At 38.7% G+C, this 26,049-nt stretch overlaps 2 pseudogenes; both read right to left on the bottom strand.

Annotated features, from left to right (window-relative positions):
• Positions 1-10,091: 10,091 nt before the first annotated feature.
• LOC149123545 (small ribosomal subunit protein uS2B pseudogene) lies at positions 10,092-10,870 on the bottom strand (annotated as a pseudogene).
• A 3,030-nt stretch (positions 10,871-13,900) lies between these two features.
• Positions 13,901-14,879, bottom strand: LOC100358084 (COP9 signalosome complex subunit 8 pseudogene; annotated as a pseudogene).
• Positions 14,880-26,049: the final 11,170 nt, after the last annotated feature.

Raw genomic sequence — 26,049 nt, 5'->3', positions numbered from 1 at the left:
CCTTTACCGATGGTTCACCTTCCAATGGTCGCTGCGGCCGGCGCACTGTGGCCGGCGCAACACGTGATCCGAAGCCAGGAGCCAGGTGCTTCTCCTGGTCTCCCATGCGGGTGCAGGGCCCAAGGACTTGGGCCATCCTCCACTGCACTCCCTGGCCACAGCAGAGAGCTGACCTGGAAGAGTGGCAACTGGGACAGAATCCGATGCCCCGACCGGACTAGATCCCGGTGTGTGAGCACCACGGGAGGAGGATTAGCCTATTGAGCCTCAGCGCTGGCCACAAGTATTCTTTTCCATGGTAAAATTCACAAATCCCATCAAAGTCCTTCAAAGTAGAATTGGTTGCCTGTTCACAGTAGGTAGTTACTCTCTTGCTTTAATCAGCTCAGAATGTATCCCTGAACTATGCCAGTTGATTTCTCCTTTTTAAATTTATTTTTAAAAAATATTCTTTTGGGGGACGGGCATTTGTGGCATAGCTCTGAAGATGCCACTTGAGAGGAGAGAAGACATCATCGTGGCTGCCAGTCACGGGGCACAGCCAGCTGCCGGCTGGAAGTCTGCCTCTTACTGTACCAAGACAGGAAGAAATCACCTCATGCCCCACGCTCTCAGCCTCAGCTGGGAGGGAATTCCACAGTCACACTGACTTCTACTTCAGCCTGGAGAACTGACTGGGGTCTGAGCAACTGGCAGGCTGGGAGCAGGGAAGCAGCCTTGCTTCCTTCTCCTCCCCACTCCCGCAGGGTACATACTCCACTCAGCAGCGAAGAGTCACGCCGTGCACCTCTGTTCTACCAGCATTGTAGTCAGAGTCAGGGCAAGGCGGGGGGCAAAGGACAGATCCCCTGCACACTGCAACCGTGGGAGTTTGGGGCCATAAGCTGTAGAGCTACGCGAACACACTCTATGTGAGCAATGGAGAGTCACCTTAGCTTCTAGGGGCTAACACCAGAGGCAGCCCATAAAAACGTCTGCTCCCACCCTGTGAAATCTGGGTAATGAACCCCCCCCATACCCTACAAATTCAGGACCATAACAATGAATTCTAAATTTCTTAAGGCCACTGGAATGTACCTGGTAGATGTAGGGAAGAACCTACCTACATCGCACCTCTCTGGACTCCTATGCCCTGGAGTAAAATCTTCCATATATGTTGTAGTCACCCTGTAGGACTGGAACAGGTTCCAGTTCACACCTCCTAGTCCTAGGGCTAGTGCTGTAGTGTGTAAGCCACACATATAGGACTAGTGCTAGTATTATAAGCCACATCACCAGTTGGACTCTCCTAGCAGGACCTGAGAAACAGTCCATCTGTGTCCCATAGTCCTAGAGCCACCGCAATTAATGCCACAAGCCCTGGCATCATTCAGGCTTGAGAGTAGGACTAGGGAAAAGCCACTCTTATCCCCCTCTGCACCAAGAACAATGCTCTGGCTATCACATTTGCCAAGGAGACAGACACTGAACTCTCTGTGGATCAAAGATATGCACCCAGGAAACCCTTATCCATCTCAAAGCCACATTTCTGTCCCTAAAAACTGCATCAGACTAGTCCACTGGAATCACTTACAGACACAGCTGACACTGATTATGACAAAAGAAATCAGTAAGGGACTACACTCCTGGGCCTCAACAAAATGACATGTCTCAGTTCTCATCCATCAATAATAACCTTGAATGCAAATGGATTAAATCTGCCAAAGACTAAGGTTTGCTGATTGGATACCATCATCACTCCACTACTGCCTACAAAAAACTCACTTCATAAAGATATACACAGACTTGGAGCCAGCGCTGTTAGGTACTGGGTAAAGCCACTGACTGCAGTGCTGGTATCCCATATAGGCCCCAGTTCAAGTCTTGGCTGCTCTCTGTTGTGGCCTGGGAAAGCAGCACAAGATGGCCCAAGGCCTTGGGCCCTTGCACTCTGCATGGGAGACCGGAAGAAGCTCCTTGCTCCTGGCTTCAGACCGGCACAGTTCTGTCCATCGCAGCCAACTGGGGAGTGAACCAGTGGATGGAGGACCTCTCTATCTTTCTCTCTCTCTCTCTGCCTCTCTGTAACTCTGCCTTTCGAATAAATAAATAAATAAAGCTTTTTTTTTTAAGATATACACAGACTAAAAGTGGAGGAAAAAGATATGAGGCAAATGGAAAACAAATGTAAGCAGGAGTAAGCTATCCTTATATCAGATAAAACAGACTTTAGGGGCTGGCGCTGTGGCGCAGTGGGTTAACGCCCTGGCCTGAAGGGCTGGCATCCCTTATGGGTGCCGGTTCTAGTCCCAGCTGCTCCTCTTCTGATCTAGCTCTCTGCTATGACTTGGGATAGTAGTGAAAGATGGCCCAAGTCCTTGGGCCCCTGCACCCGCGTGGGAGACCTGGAGGAAGCTCCTGGCTCCTGGCTTCGGATCAGCACAGCTCTGGCCATTGTGGCCATATGGGAAGTGAACCAGTGGATGGAAGACCTCTCTGTCTCTACCTCTCTCTGTAACTCTTTCAAATAAATAAAAATAAATCTCAAAAATAACACACTTTAAATCAAAAAGTGTAAAAAGAGATAAAAAATGACATATTTTGACAAAAGATTCAATTCAGCAAGAAGACATAACAATTCTAAATATATATGCACCCAACAAAAGACCACCCAAGTATATAAAGAAAATACTACTAGACCTAAAGGGAGAGAGATAGACTCCAATACAATGAGTGGGTGAGTTCAATAGCGCACTCTCATCAATAGACAGATTATCCAGGAAAAGAAAATCAATAAAGACACATCAGAGTTTAAACATACTATTGAACAAATGGATGAACAGATATTCACAGAAAATTTCACCCAATAGCTACAGAATACACATTCTTCTGAGCAGCACATGGAACATTTTCAAGGATAAACTGCGTATTAGGCCATAATTCAACTCTCAGCAAATTCAAAAAGACAAATCATACCATATGTCTTCTCAGACCATAAAGGAATAGAAGTAGATATAAAAAAAAAGAACAATAGAACACTCATGAATTCTTGGAAATTAAACATGCTACCAAAAGATCAATGGGGCATTGAAGAAATTAAAGAAATCAAAAACTTTCTTGAAATAAATGAAAATGAAAGCACAATATATCAAAATTTACGGGATATAGCATAAGCAATATTATGAGGGAAGTTTATAACAGTAAGTGCTTACATTAAAAAGAGAGAAATGTCTCAAATTAAATATCTAATGATACACATCAAAGACTTAGAAAAACAAGAACAAGTCAAACCCCAAATCAGCAGGTGATAAATCATAAGGATCAGAGCCTAAATAAAATAAAGCAAAATTTAAAAAAATATAAAACACCAAAACAGAAAGTTGGTTTTTGAGAAGATAAACAAAATAAACTTCTAGCCAGACTAACAAAGTAAAAAAAAAAAAAAAACCCTCAAAATTAGAGATGAAAAAGGAAACACTGCAACAGACACCACTGAAATACAAGGGATTTTAAGAACTCCTATGGAAAACGATATGCTTATAAATTGAAAAAACTCAAAGAAATGGATCAATTCCAAGATTAATATAACCTACCAAGATTAAATAAAAAAGATACAGGCTATGTAAACAGATGCATAACAAAGAATGAGATTGAAGCAGTAATCGAAAGTCTTCTATCAAGGAAAATCTGGGACCTGATGGCTTTACTACTGAATTCTATAAAACATTCTAGGAGGAAATAACTTCAGTTATTTCAAAATGTTGAATTCTTCAACATTCCAAACTTCAAACTATTCCAAAATGTTGAACAGGATGGAAATTTGCCAAACTCTTTTTTGAGGCCAGCACCAAAGTCATGACACATAAACTACAGAACTATATCCTTAATGAACATAGATGCAAATATTATCAACAAAATACTAGCAAACAAACCCAAAACCACATAAAAAAGATCACAGGTCAAGGGGCTGGCATTGTGGCATAATGGATTGAGCAATTACTTGCAGTGTTGGCATCCTATATGGGTGCCAATTTGAGGCCAGCTGCTCTACTTCCTTTTCAGCTCTGTTAAGGACCTGGGAAAGCAGAAGAGGATGGCCCAAGTCCTTGGGCTCCTGCACCCAAATGGGAAACCAGATGAAACTCCTGGCTTCTGGCTTCAGACTGGCCCAGGCCTGGCCATTGCAGCCATTTGGGGGTGAACCAGTGTGTGGAAGATTTCTCTCTCTCTCCCTGTCACTCACTCTCTGTAGCTCTGCCTTTCAGATAAATAAAATAAATTCTAAAAAAAATTTAAAAAGATCATATATCATCATCAAGTTGGATTTATCCAAGAAATCCAAGAGTGGTTCAACATTTACAAATCAATAAACAGCATAAAGCACATCAACATAATGAAGAACAAAAACCATATGGTCATCTTAATAGATGCAAGGAAAGCATCTGGTAAGATTCAACAGCCCTTCATGGTAAACTCTCTCCACAAATTAGGTATACCAAGAACATTCCTCAAAATTATGAAGCCTATATGTGACAAACCAGCAGCCACCATCATACTGAATCAAAGAAACCAAAAGCATTTCCCCTCAGATCTAGAATAAGAATGTCCAGTTTTGCCACTCTTATTCATTATGTACTGGAAGTTTTAGGGAAAGCAATTATGGACAAGAAAGAAAGGGCATCAAAATTGGAGAAGAGGAAGTCAAATTAACCGCGTTTGCAGATGACATGATGTTATACATGTGAAAACCTAAACATTCCACTAAAAAGCTGTTAGAATTGATAAACCAATTCAGTAAAGTTGCAGGTTAGAAAAGAAACATACAATAAACAGTAGCTTTTGGTTGCTGATGATAAACTCACAGAAAGAGACATCAAGAAATAAATCCCATTCACAATAGTCACAAAAAATCAAATATTGAGGAATAAATTTAACAAAAGATGTGAAAGAGCTCTACAATAAAAATTATCAAACATCATTAAAATAAATCATCAAGGACACAAAAAATAGAAGGACATTCTGTGCTCACAGATCCGGACAGCCAATATCATTAAAATGTACTGCTTAAAGTATTTACAGAGCCAATGCAATCTCTGTCAAAATATCAATGATATTCTTTACAGAGTTAGGGAAAATAATTCTAAAATTCATATGGTATCACAAAGACCCCGAATAGCCAAAGTGATCCTGAGCAAGAAAAACCAAGCTGGAGGCATTGCAATACCTGATTTCTAACCATACTACAAAGCTATACTAATTAAAGTAGCTTGGTACTGGCATAAAAACTGATACATCAATGGAACAGAATAGAGAGCCTAGAAATTAACGCACGTACATACAGCCAATAGATTTTTGATAAAAGGGCTCAGACCATACAGCAAAATACGGATAATCTCTTCAACAAATGGTGCTGGCAAAATTGGATGTTTATATGTAAAAGAATGAAATTAGATCCATACCACTCACCATAAACAAAAATCAACTCAGGATGGATCAAAGACCTAAATTTAAGATCTGAGACTATGAAGCTGTTAGAAGAAAACATAAGGGAAATACTCTAAGACATTGGTGTAGGGGACATTCTTGGACAGATCCCCAAAGGATGGGCAACAAAAGAAAAACTCAACAAATAGGACTATATCAAACTCAGAAGCTTCTGTATAGCGAAGGAAATGATCAGTGAAGAGACATCCAATAGAATGAGAAATATTTGCAAATCATCTATCTGACAAAGGATTAATATACCGAATATATCAGCAACTTAAAAAGCTCAACAATAACAAAAACAACCAATCCAGTTGAGAAACGGGCAGAGGACTTCAATAGGCAGTTCTCCAAAGAAGAAATACAAATGGCCAACAAATATATTAAGAAATGCTCAGCATCATTATCCGTCAGGGAACTGCAATTCAGAACTACGATGAGATATCACCTCGCCCCTGTCGGAATGGCTAAAATCCAAAACACAGAGAGTAACAAATGCTGGCAAGGATATTGACAAAGGGAAACACTTACACATTGTTGGCGGTAATATAAATTAGTGCAGCCACTACGGAAAACAATGTGGAGATGTCTTAAAAAAATAGAATAGACTTGCCAAATGATCCAGCAATCCCAGTACTGAATATATACCCAAAAGACTTGAACATAATGTATCAAAGAGATACCTGCACTACCATGTTTATAGCAGCACTGTTCACAATAGCCAAAATTTAGAACCAACCAAGGTGTCTATCATCAGATGAATGAATAAAGAAAATATGGTGTATATACACAATGGAATAATATTCACCTTTAAAAAGAATGAAATTCTACCATTTGCAGTAAAATGGATGCAACTGGGGAACATCATGTTGAGTGAAATAAGCCGGACCCAGAAGGACAAATATCACATGTATAATATATGTGGGAGTTAAAATTTAAAAAACAAAGGAATATCGGTATCAGTATTTCTGTAAATACAATTTTGTAAAACTTTGTTTTATACCTTTGTCAAACCAGTGGTTAATAATGTTATACTACTACAGTTTAATTATCTGTGATTACTTTAAAATTTACTGTTTTTGAGTGAAATGGTCATTTTTCCATTCAATTGTTATTTATAGCCATTGTCTATATTCCCACTAAACTACGGCCTTTTTTTTACTTGCTAATTTTCTTATTTGAAGTATTAAGCCTTTATACTGTAATGTAATGTAATTTTAAAATATATTATCTCAAAAAGACAAAGGAGAAAGAGGGTAGGAGAGAGGGAGAGAGAGGAAGAGAGAAGGTAGAAGGGAGGAAAGGAATATCATTATGTTCCTAGAACTGTATCCGCAAATCACATTGAATCTGTTAAAAATGAATTAAAAGTTAAGGTTAAAAATTTTTTAAAAAGCAATGAAAGAAAAAAAATTGCCTCTTGGGATGCCTGTGTCCCACATCAGAGTATCTGGGTTCCTGGCTCTGCTCCCAATTCCAGCTTCCTGTTAAGGCAGCAGGTGATGGCTCCAGTGCTTGGGTTCCTGCCATCCATGTGAGAGACCCAGATTGAGTTTGTTGGTACTTGTTCTGGCATTGGACCAGCCTCTGCTGTTGTGGTCATTTGGGGAGTGAGTTAGTAGATGGGAGATCTCTATGTGTCCCTGCCTTTTGAATAAATAAAATACATAAAAATAAACATATATTTGGTGAGTGTTTTCTTTTTTTAAAAAAAAATTTGAAAGGCAGAGTGACACACACACACAGACACAGATCTTCCATCTGCTGGTTCACTCCCCAAATCATTGCATCTGCCAGGGCTGGGTTAGGCAAAAGCCAGGAGCCAGGAACTCCAGCTGGGTCTGCCATGTGGGTGGAAGGAACTCAAATACTCAGTGCATTTGCCACCTCCCAGGTATGTTAAGAGGGAGCTGGATCAGAAGGAAAGTAGCTAGCAGTTGACCTATTGCTCACATGTGGGATGCAAGTGTCCCAAGTGACAACTTAAGCTGTTATGCCACACCAACTGCATTGGCAAATGTTTTTTCATTTCATAGTTGTGCATGTTGTAATATTTATGCAGTTCATGTACATTATTGTATCGATTTTATTAAAATATGGCTTTCTATACCACTGTGTGAATAAACCCCAATTTTGAAAACCAAAAATGAACAGTTCATGATAGGTCTACTCCCTTGATAAACTATATGCCAATAGTAACAAAACTATGATAAGATTTTATATTATATTCTTATTTAAAAGAATATTAGTTATATAATATATTTAGTATTACAAAGACTGCCATGTATTAGATATAAAGAACTACTAAGTGCATGGTGTTCTATATAACAGCCATGTGGGATAAGTAGTGCTATTACTCCCAAAGAAGAGATGAGTTTCAATCAAATTAACCAATTTGTCTCACATTTCCTACAACTAAGTGGTAGTCCTATTTCAGGAAGCCAGGGAGTCTGACCCTCCACAAAATGCTTTTGGTCATTATGCTTTGATGTCTCCCCATGTTTCTTGACATGGAGTATGATCTCAATACATTACCAAGCCATCACAATTTTTCAGAATACAATTGGTAAAATAAAATGTATTGCTATATCTTCAAATATGTCTTGTATTTTGTCTCAGCAAGGATTTATGCTCATTCAAATTTATGGTATTTTCTTCCTTTTCTCCTAATTTTTCTATAATATTTGCATTCAATTAGAAATTGTAAGATCAATGGGTACAAGACATTTTTTATATAATCATGAGTTAAATTACTTTTGAGGGAAAATAAAGCAAAACATATATACTCATATAAGTATGAATGGTTACTGACTGAAATATAATCAGTGATTATACTTAGATTCTAGATGAAGGAAAACAGATTTCTGAATTTCTTGTATTGATATAAGTATTGTATTTTTTCTTAGTGAAAATGTTCCATGAGTAATAAAAATGTAATGAAAATTTAAAATGAAAAATATGATGCAATTTGCTTTCTTCCATTGATTACCCAGTGCTTACAGACAGCAATGAAGGCAGGTGGGGAACATAGCTGAGCACCCTCCTTCCCTACAGCAATGTGAACCATTTCAGTAGTGCTGGATAATTTAAGGATAATATTGTCATTGTTCCCAGAGTGAACAAGCCTCGTTCCATTACCACAGCTGCATAAAGGACACTTCACAACCACCTGCAGAAATGTCTTCAAAATGTGTCCTAGAGACTCTGCGTGTGCCGTTTCACAGTTTCCTTGCATGACATAAACCATGTTAATTTACTAAGATTCTTCTGCTTTCAACAATTCAAGGAGTCTAGTTGTACACTTGCATTTCCACTGAAGCAAAAGGAAATAGTTGCTGGCTATACATGAGGGCCATTGCTTTTAATTGTCAATAGTGTAGTTCTATACAATGCTATTTTGCTTTAAGATCATTCTGCCAAGTTGCACAATCTTGTCATATGAGTTTTTGTAATTTCTTAAAGATTTATTTGAAAGGCAGAGTTGAGAGAGAGAGAGAGAGAGAGAGATGACAGAGAATCTTCCAGTCACTGATTCACTGTACTCCCCAAATGGCTACAATGGCCACAGCTAAGCCAGAAGCCAGAAATTTTATCTGGGTCTCCTACTTCGGTGCAGGGGACCAAGTGCTTGGGGCATGGGGCATCCTCCTTTGCTTTCTCAGGTGCATTAGCAGGGAGCTGGATTAGAAGTGAAACAGCTGGGACTCCAACCAGCCCTGTTATGTGATGCTGGTGTCGCAGACGGCAGTTTAACCCACTATTCCACAGAGCCAGCCCCAGGAATGTATTACTATTATTATATTATTCTTTTTAAAATGTGATTTTTAATTTACTATTGTCACCATTATCTACTATACTTATTGCTGGTTTGTCCAAATGACTCAGTTTTTCTCACTGTATTAACAATATATTTTACATCATAAAAAAGAATCCTAATTCAAGAGAAAATTTGTCTTGACATAGGGTTAAAGTCCTCAAGATTTGCTTTATGGATGATCTGAACCACTGAACACATGTTCCAAAGACAAGGAGTTTATAAATGCAAATACAAGAGTTCCTCAAAAAGTTCACAGAAAAGTAAATTTAAAAGATACATTTCAGTGCCAAACATTTTGAAATCCATGCATGGTGTTTACACAACATGCAGTTCTGTAAATTTTTCAAGATTCCTCACAGCTGGCCCTTCCATTAACACATTTCAATGTGAAATTAAATCTCATTTTTTCTATTGCATTTTTTTTTTTTAAAAGATTTTGTTTACTTGAGAGGTAGAGTTATAGAGAGAGGGCGAGAAGACAGAAAGATCTTCCATCCACTGACTCACTCCCCAGACTGTCTCCATTGCCAGAGCTGAGCTGATCTGAAGCCAGGAGCTTCTTTCCCGGTCTCCCACACAGGTGCAGGGGCTCAAGCATTTGGGCCATCTTCTACTGCTTTCCCAGGCCATAGCATAAAGCTGGATCGGAAGAGGAGAAACTGGGACACAAACTGGCACTGCAGGTGGAGGCTTAGCCTACTCTGAAATAGTTTCAAGTTTTCTTCTTCAGAAATCTTATTTCCATTTTTGCTTCAGAAACTGTTAAGAGCAGCTTCAAACTACTCAGTGGTTTTGGCCTGAGCTGTGGGAGCTACAGCTCAGTCTTGGTGGCAGGCTGAACTTTCCAGTCTGTAGCAGGGAATTGCTGAATAAGCACCGAGGGCACTTGCAGACCTTCAGACCCATCTGCAATGTCAGCTTGAGGAGCAGTAACCTCTGGAGCCAGGGCAGTCCCTACATCTTTAAGTTCTTGCGTGGGCACAGCTTTACAGCAGCCGCCTGCCCGTTCTTTTATTTCAACCTCTTCTGGATCTCTGTAGAAGTCGAGATCTCCTATACGCGTTCAAAGGAGATGAGACCATAGATGCAGAGAAACTCCCGTGGCAGCATATACCACATCAGACCCACTGAGTAGCTCTGTTATTTTTGCATGGGATGGCAATGTCCACATGGCAGGAGAGTCTGTGTTACACAGAGCTATGGTAGGCAAGTTCACATAAGGTACCACTGTGAGAGTCTGGTGGTCAGCCCTGGGAACAGTAAGCACCAGAAGATACGGCTCCCAGAAGGCTGCTTGGATCTGGTTAGCGAAGGTTCCAGGCGTGAAGCGGCCAGCAATAGGAGTAGCTCCAGTGGTAGCAGCAAACTTCAGCACAGCCCTCTGGCCAGTGTTCCTGAAGGATATCACACCGACATCAGCAGAGTTTTCAATGGCCACAATGGCACGAGCTGCCAACAGAAGTTTTCCCTAGTCTTCTTCAGATTGATGATATAGATGCCATCACTTTTCCTTTTGTAGATGTCCTGTTCCATTTGGAAGTCAAGATTGGTGCCACCTAAGTGGGTTCCTGCTGCAAGGAACTTGGACATCCTCCTCCTCCTTCATTTACAGGACATCAGGGGCTCCAGACAGTGTAACAGCTTCCCTTTAAGTTATATCAAGAATCAAGAACAACGCTCTATGAACCCCTAGCTAGGTAGCACAGAAAGCTATCTTTTTAAAATTTATTTGAAAGGCACACACACACACACACACATCAAGAGAGATCTTCGTCTGCTGTTTCACTTCCCAAATGCACTCATTAGCAAGGGTTGAGCCACGCCAAAATCAGGAGCCCAGAACTCAATCCAAGTCTTTATGTGGGTGACAGATTTCCAAGCATTTGAGTTTTCAGCTATTGCTTGCCACAATGCAAATTAATTAGAAGCTGGAATCAGAAGCACAACTGGGATTGGAGCCAACTATTCAACAAGGATGTGGGCATCCAAAGCAGCATCTTGACTGCTGACAAACCCCAAAATTAAAACTTTAGATTAAAAAATTAAAGACCTCATTTTTTAAAATTTTGTTAAATGTAACCTATTCTATGTTCACTTGGTCATTTTTCTTGCCTTCAGAACTGAAGTGTATCAACAATGGGTTTTGAATCCCTTCTTAAATGACTGGAATCAATGATTTTGAGAACTATTGCTATAGGCAATAGGCAAGTCTAAGAGTGACATTGGGTAGCTTCCACTAAATTAATATAGAAGAATTATAACCAAATCATTAGCTGATATCATTAAGAAATAAAGCAAAAACTGTAATTATGCATTAATTACAAGTAGAAATCAATGACATCATTAGTGAGGAAACAAGTATTTCTCTGAAATGGAAATTGTAAACTCAATAAAACTTTTGGCTTTCATTTATCTTTCTTGGTAACTTATTGATATTTGGTCTCAGTGACAGTTAAGGCATCCCATTCATTCATTGAGTGGACTAATTTCAAGTGTAATAGGAATAAGCTATTCCTGAGTCCTTCCTTCTGAAAGTGTTCATGGATATATTTTCAACTTGTTCCTCTGGTGGGAGAGGATTTCCTTTTTTCTGTTCTCCCTCCCTCCCTTCCTATTTTGTATATAGTTTTATTTAAGTTCTATCTATCTGTAAGTATCTTGGCTTTTCTCTCTGCTTCACCTCTGACTTTCCCTAGATCTCTTATTGCCCCCTGTTTGCCCTGTTACCTATCTAATCTGTACCTTTTTGAGTACTGATTTAACCCTTTCTACCAATATTTTTCCTCCCTTTCCTTCTTTCTTTTTCAACCGACTGTCTTTCTTCTGTATTTCTCTCAGCTTTCTCCTCATGGCACTTCTGACGCTTATCTGCCCATTCTTATCACAAATTCTCCTGGGTGTTTAGATCTGTTCTTATTTCATTGCTTCTCCTGCTTCTCACCATCTCTTGCTATTAATTCCAATGTGTCTCCAATTTGAAAGCTCTATGTGCACCTATGGCTTTTTTTTTTTTAAATTTTTGAGCTCTGCAACTTCCCACCTATTTAAGTTAGAAATATATAGTATCACAGTGTAAAAAAAGAAAAAAAGGAAAAATGTTAATGTGATGGTTTACTGATAAATGTATAAGAACACTAACACACACACACACAGTGAATTTCACTCATCAAGATAGCTTACCAAAACCAATTTTATTGGTTTTCTTTCAAAGTTTTTTAAAACCTCAAATGTTTTGAGGTCAAGCTGTCATGTTTTTACTGTAGTATGTAGTCAAATATTGTCAGTTTGTACTATGTAATATTCTGATAAAGTGGGTTTTTTTCTTAATTTAAAAACCCATTCCTTAATTGTCATTCAGTGTTCTCCTTAGAGAAGCTAAAAATATGTACATGAGTGAAATTTTCATGAAGTTAATGTTTATAGTCATTTCTGGGTTAAAGAACAAGATTTATTTCACTTTATAGGCATATTTTTCATGACATTTGTCCCATTGCATTATTATCAAAAGGTTGTAGTGCTGAATGTGGGAACTTTTGCAGGAAGACTTACTGTCAGTGATTATGTAAACTTCTAAGCAAAGGCAAGCTCCATTATGCACCCTGACTGTCAAAAATCCTTTGCGGGTTACATACTGCTGAACATAGCAGGTTTCTGTCTACCAGGATTACACAGGAGATTTAGACTGCATTATAAGTATAAAAATATGTAGGTATTTTTTTCACCAATAGTTTGACCCAAAGGTATTAGCTTGTTAGAATCATACCCACGGATGCTGGTTGTATTTTCTCTTTTAAACATATGATGAAGAATTTGTTGGGAAATACAATGTCAAGGTTCCTTTTTGAAACCCATAACTCGTAGAGTACCAGACAAGAAACTGACCTGGGTAGCTATGTATTTTTTTTCAACCACATTTTGAAACTTGCATCTACTAGCCACAAAGATGAACGTGCTTATCTTGTGATTGTTGAGAAGGTCTTGTTTTATTGCTTCCCTTATTCTAAATCCTTGCTGGAGAGACTTCAGGATATGGCATGAAATCATTCAGGATATTTGCCTTCATTGACTTTGGATGCATGTCTAAATACACAAATACAGAAAGATTTACCATAACATACTTTGCACATACAACCGTGGGTAATTTTTTTTTTTACTAAGGACATTGTTTGTTTTGGCCATTTTTCTATATTCCACATTAGTGCTTCTCAGGAGGTGGGGAGAAATGAGAGCATATTCTCCAAAATGAATGAGTCACAATCCCTTGCAGTCCAGGGATGGCTCTTTGGGATGGCCCTCCTGAAATCCCAGCAGTCCTGATGACCGTCAGCCAATGGTACAGACCAGAATGTGGTGTGTGCTAGGACAGGTCAAAGACCGTTGACAACCACTGTCCTACATAAAGCAAAAAGCTTATTTTAAGTCAATAGGAAATAGAAATTGCAGAATTTTGACAGGCTCCACCTAAATCGCTAAATCTTACAAAATTGTTTTAATGACTACTCAGCATGTTTGAGGAAAAGGTATACATAATACCCTTTATATTATACATGTATTTTATCACATAGTAAGGAATGCTGAGGTGCTTAATCCAGGCAATAAGTGAAAAAATTTTACATTTCTCTATGTGTCAGTATACAGGATTCTGAAGGTGGATCTTGAACTCAGCGCTCTGTTTTCCAGGATAGCCTTGTAATTTGTCAGCCGGGCCAACTGCTGCTGATTAGGACTTAGTGGCTTCAGGCTGGCTGTGATAAGTTAATAAATCTGTTAAAGAACCATGTAGGGCCCCCGAAACTGGCTTACTGGGCAGTGCCGGCCTCCTGGGGGAGTCAGTTTGCCATGCTTGCTCCAAAGTATCTTTCTTTCTTTGTTTTTTAGTTATTTGACAGAATTAGACAGTGAGAGAGAGACAGAGAGAAAGGTCTTCCTTCCATTGGTTCACCCCCAAAATGGCCGCTATGGCCGGATCTACCCCGATCTGAAGCCAGGAGCCAGGTGCTTCTTCCTGGTCTCCTGTGTGGGTGCAGAGGCCCAACCACTTGGGCCATCCTCCACTGCCCTCCCAGTCCACAGCAGAGAGCTGGACTAGAAGAGGAGCAACTGGGACTAGAACCCAGTGCCCATATGGGATGCCAGCACCGCAGGCGGAGGATTAACCAAGTGAGCCACAGCGCTGGCCCCGAAGTATTTTTCACAGCTTCATTCACAGGAAGTACAGCAAAGGCTGCGAAGTCATAGTGATTCTTGCGTTAACACGTGAGAGACTAGAGTGAAGTCTCCTCTCCTTGTTGCATCTCTCAGTGCTTCCATGATTGACTGGACCATCTTGGACCACTGGTCCATGTTGATGGTTGTTTAGATCCCAGGGACATCTCTCTGCCAGATTCCTTGTCCTCCTGACCAAATTCCCCAACTTCAGAATTTGTAGATTTTATAGCAGGTGGTATTCTTTCCCAAAGATATATTATTTATGTCATTATGGAGCACATACAGAGCTAGGTTAAGCAATTCCTCCAGGCGCCACGAGCTGCTGGTTCTCGCACTGATCCAGTAACTTTTTGAAACTAAAGGCCCTTTCTCCCATCACTGCCAGTAGCATCTTCCTGGTCATCTCACTGCCATAACCCACGCAACCAAACCCCACATACCACACCAGAAATATGATTTTATCATTTCATTCAGATGTCTGTTCAAATATCTGTTCCTCAGAGAGACTTTCTGTATCTACTTTGTCTAAAAACAGATCCTGCACTTTGCCTGAATCTTGTCTTTGTGCTCATTCCAGCACAAGTCATATTCCTACAAACAACAGAGGTTTTACCCTGTGTGTGGATTACTCCTCTCTCTGGTAGAGCATTAGCTCCATGAGGGTAGCACTCTACCCATTTTCTTCTCTACTGCAATTGGCCAGAGAATGCACTTACTTGGTCAATGAATAAATCGTAGCATTGACTGTAACAATAAAAAATGGAAAAATGATCTATCATATGAAGATAGTTGAATAGCTTATTTAATCATGACTAAAACAGTTATGTGAATATGTAAAATGATGTCTATATATTTCTTACTAAGTAGAGATTTTTGTTGTAACATTATGTGGATAAATCAAGATCTAGAGTTATGTTTGCATTATCATAGCAATGTTTATATAAGTGGGAACAAAGACCTAGAGGAAGAAATCTCAAAATATTTGTAGTACTTGTTCTTGGAGGGAGACACCACAAGTTTGTTTCCGATTCCTTCCAAATTTTGAGCAATTATGATTTATTGTTCATAGACAGAAAAAGATGATCATTATGCCCTTAAGAATGAATATATATAAAACAGGGTGAACTTTGTTTCCTCTATATAGAGAAGCAAAAAAAAATAAAAAGACATAAGAAATGTAGCATAGCTAAATATTATAGATAGGGCATTAATATGATAGTTGAACTAAGTATGAAACTTTTAACAACTAATAACATTATTGAGTATTTACTATGTGCAAGTATTATTGAAGAGCTGTTATCAAAACAGACTGCCTATTTATCACAATTATAAAATGAAATCATCACCATAATGTTGATCCCCATGTAAACACGTGTCACATGGAGGTCCCTAAACTTCCCAAATATACCTAGCTGAGAAATGGCAGATCTAGCATCTGAATACTTGTCTGAGGGTCATACTTTCAACTTCCAGGTAGGAATAAGGAAAAGGGTAACTACTTTTGAACCAAGGATAATGCTATTTTATTCATACATTTTTATCTTATGAAATTAGTTTTTAAGCAATGTTGTATTAAAATATATTTTTAGCTATTTGAAATGTCTTTTTTGTTTTAGTAAAACATAGAATGCAGAACTGATTACCTGGAAAAATGAGCAAGTTGTAGATGAAAATTGGTGCTACAGCATACATATTGTCTCAAAGGCAATTCTGATTTTCTGGTAACATACTAGCTGGCCTATGGCAGACAACAAATGGACTTCATAAATCAGAATTCCATATAGATGTCTTATTGAATCTCATCTCATTTCTTTTAATCTGTGTAAGATTAACAGGGTTTTGCATCTAGATGCCGTTTTGATGTGGTCTAAAAATCTTCTTTAATGATGCTCATGCTTGATACAAAAACTAACAAAATAATTACAGTTCTGTTATGTGATGAGCATGAACTTTTAAATCTGTGGAGTTAAATTTGTTTGACCCTTTCAAGTTAACATTTCACTGTGATACAATCATGAAGCACATCATCCAGGTTTGTGATTTATAATGGATCTTCAAGTGGGAGATGTTAATGTTTCTGATAATATTGACTATGGACCACTTCAGTCCCAAAGAACAAAGTAACCCAATTATCATTTTCACCATTAAGAATTCTAGCTATTTATTATATATTATAATTGGTTTAATTACATAACTATAAAAGTGATTGAAGCTGTAGCTGACATTGGAAAATTCCTTTATAAAACATATACCTGGTATTTTTCTCAGTGAAAACAGCTCAGGAAATTTAATTTAGGATGTCAGGTGGTACAATAGGTTATACATTAACTTGTCTTCTCTGAAAAATTAAATTTGAATTTAGCTCTGGTCACAAATGAAATGATTCATTTGGTACATGCCACTAAGGATCCTCACAAAGCCAAAATGACATTTCATTGAAAAATCACCCACTTAAAAAAAGTCTATAGTCACAGGGATTTTTCAAGAAAAATAAGCAAGTGCACAGAGAAAAATGGAAGATACCATTGTAAGTTGTGGGCTGCTGAAAATTTGAGGAAGGAAAGCACTGTAAGACTTATGAGCTTTTCTTCAGTCAAAATTCCTTAAATTTAAGCATATATTTTAAGATTCTAGAAGATTATTTACTTATATTAAGGTAAAAAATTTTTTATCTACTTGTCACAGGTTTAGTTAAATGCCACTTTGTATCAAATTATTATGGATTACTGAGCTCACCGTAACAATGATCTAATTGTGATTGTAGACCTATGGGCTTTGTTTCAATTTCCCTATTTCTTCAGATAAATAAGGAAATATTCTAAGTCATATACTCTCCTCATTTTGGGGACTAAGAAAAGGTACAGCTGATACATTTAAAGATAAACTTAGTTTAGAATTAATGCTTATTTTGTTCATTATTCTAGAATTATCAATATCCTAGTTATATAGCAAGTATTTTCAGATGTTGAAATCAGTTGCCAAGAATAAAATTCCCCTAACAAGCATTAGAAGCCTGGTTTATTCATATTTTATGTTATTGAAGTATATTACTCAAAAATAAAAATCATCTTAAAATGCTTCACATTTCAGGCATTTATTTTTATTGGATGCTAAATAGATACTCTTGGGGCAAATGTTTGACCCAGTGGTTAAAAAGACTCTGGTGAAAAAGCCTGCACCCAATGTTGGAGTGCCTGGGTTAGAGTCCCAGCTCTGCTTCTGCTTCTGGCTTCCTGCCAATGGGAAGCACTGTATGCAGTGGTGACGCCTCAGGTAACTGGATCCTGCCACCAGACCTAGACTGAATTCTGGGTTCCCAGCTCTAACCATTGAAGGCATTTGGGTGGTAAATTGGTTGATGGGAACATTCTCTGCTCTCTTCTCCCTGTTTCTCAAATATGTCAACAACAAAAAAACTTATACAAAAACCATTTCATTAAAAATGATATTTATGAAAATAAATTGACACTACTAATTTTTTGAGGGGGGTCTTCAAATTTGAAAAGACTATATACTTTCTCAGTCAGACCATGACCATTTTATACTCAGCTACAAATAGAAAACAAATCATGTCTAGTTCACCCAGGACTGCTTTCATCTTCTGCCTGATAACTGACATATTACTGAATGAGTGACCTTGGGCATCTTGCTTCTCAAGGCTATTCTTGCTGGGCTAGCCAAGACAATAGATAGTTTCAGGCTGCAGTTTTAGCTTGGCAGATCAATTCCGTATCTCCATCAATGGAGAGGGGGCTATGATGAAAATGTATATCATGGCTTAGCAAAATTAATCAAACAATTTATTCACAAAAATCCTGAATTTTAAATCCAACACTATTAGGCAAAGGTCCTTGCTTAACAAATCTTAATGGACCTTGAACAAAGGGGCAAACTTCACTTTAAGTTGATTAAGACCTAAGGGTCACACAGCAAGATCTGCAATGAAAATGTCATAGGATTTGCATATGCTAATTCATCCTTCCTTAATGGAAACATGAAAATATGTTTTTACAGAAAAGAATGTATTGACTTTTTGGCAAACCCTTCTTTAAGCACAATGAGTCTTTATTTTAAAACACCACTATTCTCATTGAAAGAATTCAATGCATTGGAATGACTGGAAAAAAATACAAGCCAAACTAAGTACGCACACTTAAAATGTAGAAACAAATGTACCAAACTCTTCAATAAAATGCAAAAAACAGACAAGGAAACACACTGTAACTGTATTTCATATGGCCATATATTTTCTTTTCTGTATTCCATAATACATTTAATATCTTGTGAACCTTAAAAATGACAAATTATGTAGAGTTGGTCTTATGCAATAATATCTAACCTTATATTCTCTAGTGAGGCTTTAACAGATATAATTAATAAAGGATTTTCTCTTAAGTTTTCAAATGTAATGGTTGAAGCTTCTAGGGTGATTTGATTGTTTTCAGATTTTTAAAATCTGATTTAAAGATATGAACAATTATGGAAACAATGAAAGACAATGTTGGAAATATGCATTGTATTGTTTCTTTTTTTTTTTTTTTTGACAGAATTAGACAGTGAGAGAGAGAGACAGAGAGAAAGGTCTTCCTTCCATTGGTTCACTCTCCAAATGGCCGTTACTGGCCAGCGTGCTGCATTGCGCCGACCCGAAGCCAGGAGCCAGGTACTTCTCCTGGTCTCCCATGTGGGTGCAGGGCCCAAGCACCTGAGCCATCCTCCACTGCCTTCCCGGGCCACAGCAGAGAGCTGCTCTGGAAAAGGAGCAACTGGGACTATAACCTGGCGCCCCAACCGGGACTAGAACCTGGGGTGCCGGCGCCGCAGGCGGAGGATTAGCCTAGTGAGCCGCGGCGCCGGCCATGTATTGTTTTACTTATAGTTAATTTCAATCATCATAAATGACAGTTTTCTTAGACATCTGGATGAATAAGTCTTTCTCAGACACTCAAGTGGGCAAACACCAATTTTCAACTTCCAAATTGGCAATTGGCAATTTTACCAAATACCCAGTCTTAGTTTTCTGATTATTTAAAAAATAAAGTTCCATATGTTTAACCAGAACTTTTGAAACACTTCAACTAATAGTAAATAGAAAAGTAGTTCTCTGGGGGCTTTCAGAATATAGAAACCAGTTTCTAAGAATTGGAGAGTACTATGTCCGAGTTGGGATTGATATGTGGTTGGCATCTTAGTCAAAGAACAGAATCACTGTATGTGCACCATAGTTGATGAAGATGTTTAACTCTTACCAATTAGCTATTATCTTTGTGCTCAGCCAGAATATTACCTATGTGTTTTTCATTGATGTAAGTTGGAAGGATGACTGAGGGAATCCTTGTGGGATCTGAGCCTGTGATGACTCAGGCTTACAATGGACTGCAATACTCTTGCATTACCTACTATCACTGACCAGGTGACAACAGGGAAGCTTCTGGTTCCTTTCCTGCTTCTGTTCAAATCATACAGTTATTAATATTTGACATAGCCTACATTCTAGGAACAATGCTATATGGTGGAATATACTGGGGGACAAAACAAGTCTCTCTGTTACAGTCAAGCAGGAAATGATGCATAATAAACAGTATACACCAACAAAGTAGAATGCTATGAAGTCATCAGTATGAAAGAAATAATACATAAAGAAGAATAAGGGAGGGGTTAGAATTCCTGGACTGAGGGGATTACAGCGCAGTGTTCCTTAGATCCATTGCCCTCACCAATCCTGTAATCTTCAGTTCCAGACTGCTCATTCAGTGTCATGAAGAACCACAAATCGTCACAAGGAACTGCATCATTTTTATTTCTAAAAAATATTTATTTATTTACTGAAAAGGTAGTGCATCAGAAGGAAGGGGAGGGACAAGCAGAAAGATTTGCCATCTGCTGGTTTGTTTCTTCTCCAAATGGCTGCAACAGTGACATCTGGGTCAGGTCAAACATTGGAGCCAGGAACTCCACCCAGGTCTCCCACATGGGTGGCAAGGGTGCAAGTACTTGGGCCATCATCTGCTGCCTTCTCAGAGCCTTAGCAGAGAATGGGATCAGAAAAGGAATAGCCAGGACTTGAACCAGCACCCCAATATGGAAATGCAGGGATCTCAAGTGACAGCTTCATCTACTACATCACAATGCTAGCCCCTCTATCAATTTTAAAATTAAAAATTATTTTTAATATTGTCTCAAATATATTTTTTAAAAAAATCAAATAGATCATTATGATTCCCAAGTATGAATACCATGTCAGAAGTTTGTACCAGGAACTGTCATATAAATTCTGGTTGAAGACAGATTACATACACACACACACATACACACACACACATATGGTTATGTGAACATTTTTCATATATTAGCATAGAATAGTACTCAAATCTTATAACGATTTGACTCAATCTGGGATAAATTAATTTTGTATTTTTTAATAAAAATTCATTATCCAGACAGATTGGGCACAATGATATATGCTATTGCTTGCAATGCTGGAATCCCATGCTGGAGTGCTGGTTGCAGTCCTGGCTGTTCCACTTCCGATCTAACTTCCTACTAATACTCTACCTGCTAATACTCCAAGGAAAATAGTACTTGAGTCCCTGCCTCCCACATGGGAGATCTAGACAGAGTTACTGGCTGCTGCCTTTGGCCTGGCTCTACCCTGGTTGTTGAGGCCATTTGGAAGATTTCTGATTCTCCCTCTCTCTCCATATCTGTGCCTTTCAACTAAGTAAAATAAATGTACTTAAAAAAACACATTATCCCCTAATACTGTTTCCTGATAAAAACATAATAAGAGCAAAGAATCAAAGAATCACAGGTTTGAATTTTTCTCCCGTACCAGTAGAGCAGGTAAAGCATTTAGAAAGTCCACAAATGTTTGCCTTGATTTAACATGACCGACAGAGAAAATCAAGTCTAGAATATATGTCATCATGTGTGGGGAGCAATCCGGACTGGACTGAGTTACTGGAATTAAGACTTATTCTATGCATCTGCTCTCCCACAATATGGCGCTGGGAGAGAAGTAAACAGCTTCTGCACAGCTGCCTCCAGTTCAGCTAATAAACTGTAGGACTTGCTCCTGATTGGAGGAGAGCAGCGTACTTGGCGTGTGGGCAGCCGAGTTGGGATTGGCGGAGGAGGACTATAAAGGAGGAGAGAGACGGCATGCACCGGGAACATCTATGGGGAACATCTGGATAACATCTGAGCAGCCCCCGAGACGAGCCGGCCGGCGGTGTGCCGCTCCCCTGCAGAAGTGGGGAATGTGGCCAGGGGGAACTGCCCTTCCACGGAGGTGGAAGGGATAGTAGCCAACCCGGGAAGAACCAGCAGCAAACCCGGGGAGGGCCGAGCAGACGAAAGAACAGCGCAGGGTCCTGTGTCGTTCCTCCACGAAGAGGGGGAGCGACAATCATGCTATTAGCAGAGAAATATAATCCTAGAATATTCAAGTATGTTTCTTCCCAGCCTCTTTCCCAATGAACGGTGTTCAATATCAAAAGCTTAATAGCAGGTATCAAGTTGTACTTCCCTGTGGTGTGTTATTGAATCAGAGATCAGCAGTTTTTGTTGCTGGACAACTGTGTTCTTGTGTGTGGCACAGCTAGGTTAACACTAATTTGGATGGAGGATGTGGTATTGAGCTGATGAATATTGCCCCTTATTGATGAATGACTACTTTGTTCTAGTCAGGTGGCTGGAAATAGGCTGAATGAAATACAATAGTAAATGGACTAATGTCCTTGATTAAGTTTCTCTTCTGCAGTGAGAGATTTTTGGTAAACAGTCACAGTACCAAAATACTTCCACACTCTAGGGTCACTCCAAAAGGTCCAGAAACAGCCCCTTTCCCCAAAACACCTCTTTCCAATTCATGAAGGAGCCCACAAGTGTCCAACTGATCTATGATAATGGTAATATTTCATAGATTTTTTTTCATCTTATTGATAGCCACTAACCAGATGCAACTGCCAAGCATTACATTATGATCAGTGCATCCAGTGGGCTGGTTTGAAATTTTTTAATAGAAGATTAAATTGCCACCTATAGCTAGGGGCCACAGCATTGAACAATTTAGCAGTCAAGCCATTAACTAAATATCTGTGCAAATTTCTACCTCAAGTTATTTAAAACATTATGAAAAGTTTCACTGCAGGAGTAGTTCTCTACTGTACTGACTTCCATATCTCCCCTATTCCACCTCAGGCATATGACTAATAAGTGGAGGAGTTACTTAAGCAAGGTACATTAGCTGAGAAGCCAGATTTGAACTCAAACTGTCTTTTCTCTAGAGATTACATTTTTACCCAGTCTAGTCTTGTCTCTAGCTTACTCAGCTGCTTTAGTCAAGGTTTGGAAGGCCCACATCCATTATTTTTCTCAATTATACCTGCTAAAGTTATCCCAGGGGCAGGCATATAGTACAGTTGTTAAGTTGCAGTGTGGGACACACACAGGACATATAGGAGTACCTGGTATGTGTTCCGGATACTCTGCTTCTGAATCAACTTTTGTTAATGTGCCTGAGAGACAGCAGTGATGGTTCTAGTACAGGGGTCTCTGATACCCATATGGCACACCTGAGTGGAGTTCCTGTCTTCTGACTTTGGCCTGACCCAGCACTGGATATTGCAGGCATCTGGAGAGTTAACCAGTGGATAGAAGGCCTCTGTTTATCTCTTGTTGTCAAATAAAAAAATGAAAATAAAAATTTCTACAGAAACACGAATTTCTCAAATCTATTGCTCGCATTTTACTCCCTCTGCTTCTATTTTATTGCAAGTCTTCTCCTTTATCCCCCTGGATTTAAAGTTAGCTATCTCTTCATTTATATCACTCTCACCTATCAGTCATTGTACATGATATCCAGAAGGAATGGATGCATGCTTGCAAGAGCTGAGGCTGGACTAGGCTGAAGCTGGGAACTAAACACAGGTCTCCCACATGGGAGTCAGGCATCCACGTAATTGAGCCATTGCACACCATCTTCCAGGCAATTCCTTAGTAGGAATCTGAAATTGGAAGCAGCATCAGGACTTGCACCCAGGCACTGTGATGCAATTGTCCCAAGTGATATCTGAAGTGCTATGCCAAATACCTGCCCCTAGAAAATATTTATGAACATTTGAAGAAATGCACAAGTACAAGAATGAGTATCAGTTTTAGGATATTTGACTGCATTTTCATGAATATGAGCAAACTTTTTATCTCCCGTAAGCAATAAGCAATGGAGAAAGGAAAATTGCCTTCTAAGATGGTAGAGAAGCAGGGTGCTAGCTATATGCATGTCTTTGACTATAAAGTAAATTAAAAATGTTACTTCAAAAATGAAAAGCAAGGAAGGTGAGAAGGAAGGAGGGAAGAGGGATGGAAGGAGGGAGAGAAGTATCATTATAGACTTAGAATTGTGTCTATGAACTGCATGGAATCTGTCCTTTGAATTAATTTACGTTAACTTGAGAAATGCTGAGTATCGTGTTGTAATTATTATGCATTTGCTGTGACCCTGAGAATCTAATGTACTAATAAATTCCTTTTAGAAAATAGGAAATGTGTCAGTTTGCCCAGGGAATTTAAAAGCTTTCAACCAGCTTCAGGATGCACGTCCTCTCATTTATGTACTGCTCCACTGCCATTGTATTTTTAGATTTAAATTAAATAATAGATGAAAATCAGTCTGACATTTACATATACATGTACTTCTCCAGTTCTTTCCCTTAGGAAATTCCCCACAAAAATCAGTTCTGATACCTAATATGTTGTGGAAAAATGCAGCAGTCATTTTCATTTGAGCTACATAATATCTATGCATTTACCAGTCCCAGTTGTGGAATTACATTTTTTTAGAATTTTGTTAGAATTAATTATTAGACCAATTGGAATTTCATTTAGACCAGGATCTGATGATAAAGTCAGAAATATTGCTTTTTACATATTTAATTTTGCCAGTCTTCAGTGTATATTTTTTTCAATTGCCCATGCAGATGATGTCCAGTATAATTTTGATATAATTTTAGGACGCAATAGCTACATTTAATTGTAATTAATTTTATGCAATTATTCACTTTTCATTCAGTACATGCTAATTGAGTACTTTCTATGTGCCAGAAAGTAATATCAGCCTACAATGATTAAAAAACACGTAATTCTTAAAACTGAATAAAGTAAATCAGTACATTGCAGGGTTACCCATTGACTTTCACTTTCATTTCTGCTCAAACAATAGATATGTAACAATCACCCATAGAGAATTTAATATTCATTTTAGAAAGTCCTCTTCAAATTTTTTCAAGTTGATGGCATTTCGCACATATAAGTCTTACTCAACTACTTAGAAACTGTCAGCACATTTTAAAGTTGAAACTAATCTTAGCGATAATCGTCACAAAAACCCACAAAATAGAATTTCTCAGAGGTTTAATGGTTTGCCTATTTACTCAGTTGTTGAAGGTGAAATAGGGCCAAGGTATAATGATTTTTTGTTCAGCTTCTTGTAACACCAGGCTATATATTTTCCTTTAGAGGAATTCAGTTATTTTTGTTTGCTTGAGATAGTGAAAGATAGCATAAAATTAATTATTCTCTATCCTGGAAACCATTGAAGTCCACTTGCTCTTTTTTAAAAAAGTTAGTTATTCATTCGAAAGCCAGAGTGGCAGAGAGAGATGAAGAGACGAAAAGATTTCCACCTACTGGTTCACTTCCCAAATGCCTGTTGACACCAAGTGCCAGAAACTCCATCTGGTTGTTTCATGTGGGTGGCAAGAACTCAAGTACTTGGGTCACTGTTGTATCTCAGGTACATCAGCAGGAAGCTGGATCAGAAGGATGGACATCCAATGCTTGTTTACAGCCCTTGTCTCTACTGTAGAGGAACAGCCTTTGTTTCTTCATAATATTTGTTGAATTCTTTACTTAGTGTAGGGTTAGCCTTATGAGTGTAAAGTAAACTGAAAATAGATCTTCGTAAAAATTGAGAGTGAAAATAGGAGAGGGAGGAGAAGTGTTGGAATAGGGCTGAAGGGAGGGTGGGGTGGGAAGTATCACTATGCTCATAAATCTGCATATATGAAATACACGAAACTGGTATATCTTAAATGAAGAAGGGGAGGAGGGAGGAGGAAGACAATGGAGGATGGAGTTGCTAAGACTGGAACCGGCACTCTGATATGGGATGCAGGTGTCCCAAGCTGTATCACAACACCCATCATTATTTGCTCTTATTCTTGGGCACACAACTTGACTGCCGCCCAAGCTTTTGTCGGAGTTAGGTGTGAAGAGGTCTCTGAGATCTAACCAAGGGAACAAAGTCGAAGTACGTTCTCATATCCAGGACAAAGGTTAAAACACAGGAGTGCTCCACCGTCTCCTGCTTCAGTGACTTGATGCAAACATGAGGCTCTGTGGTTATGGAGATCACTGATGGAAGAATCCTGGATCTCCTGATTACTACTTAAGGAACATCTGCCTCCAAATCAATATCAATGAGCAAAAAATACACGCTTGAACTTAAATCACTAAAATTTTGTTGATAGATTTGAGGTTGTTGGTTCACTCACAAATAC

The sequence above is a fragment of the Oryctolagus cuniculus genome, chromosome 11, assembly GCF_051225735.1.
Source record: "Oryctolagus cuniculus isolate XC-2025 breed Fujian yellow rabbit chromosome 11, ASM5122573v1, whole genome shotgun sequence".
Classification (NCBI taxonomy): domain Eukaryota; kingdom Metazoa; phylum Chordata; class Mammalia; order Lagomorpha; family Leporidae; genus Oryctolagus; species Oryctolagus cuniculus.
This window is presented reverse-complemented; position numbering and strand designations above follow the sequence as displayed.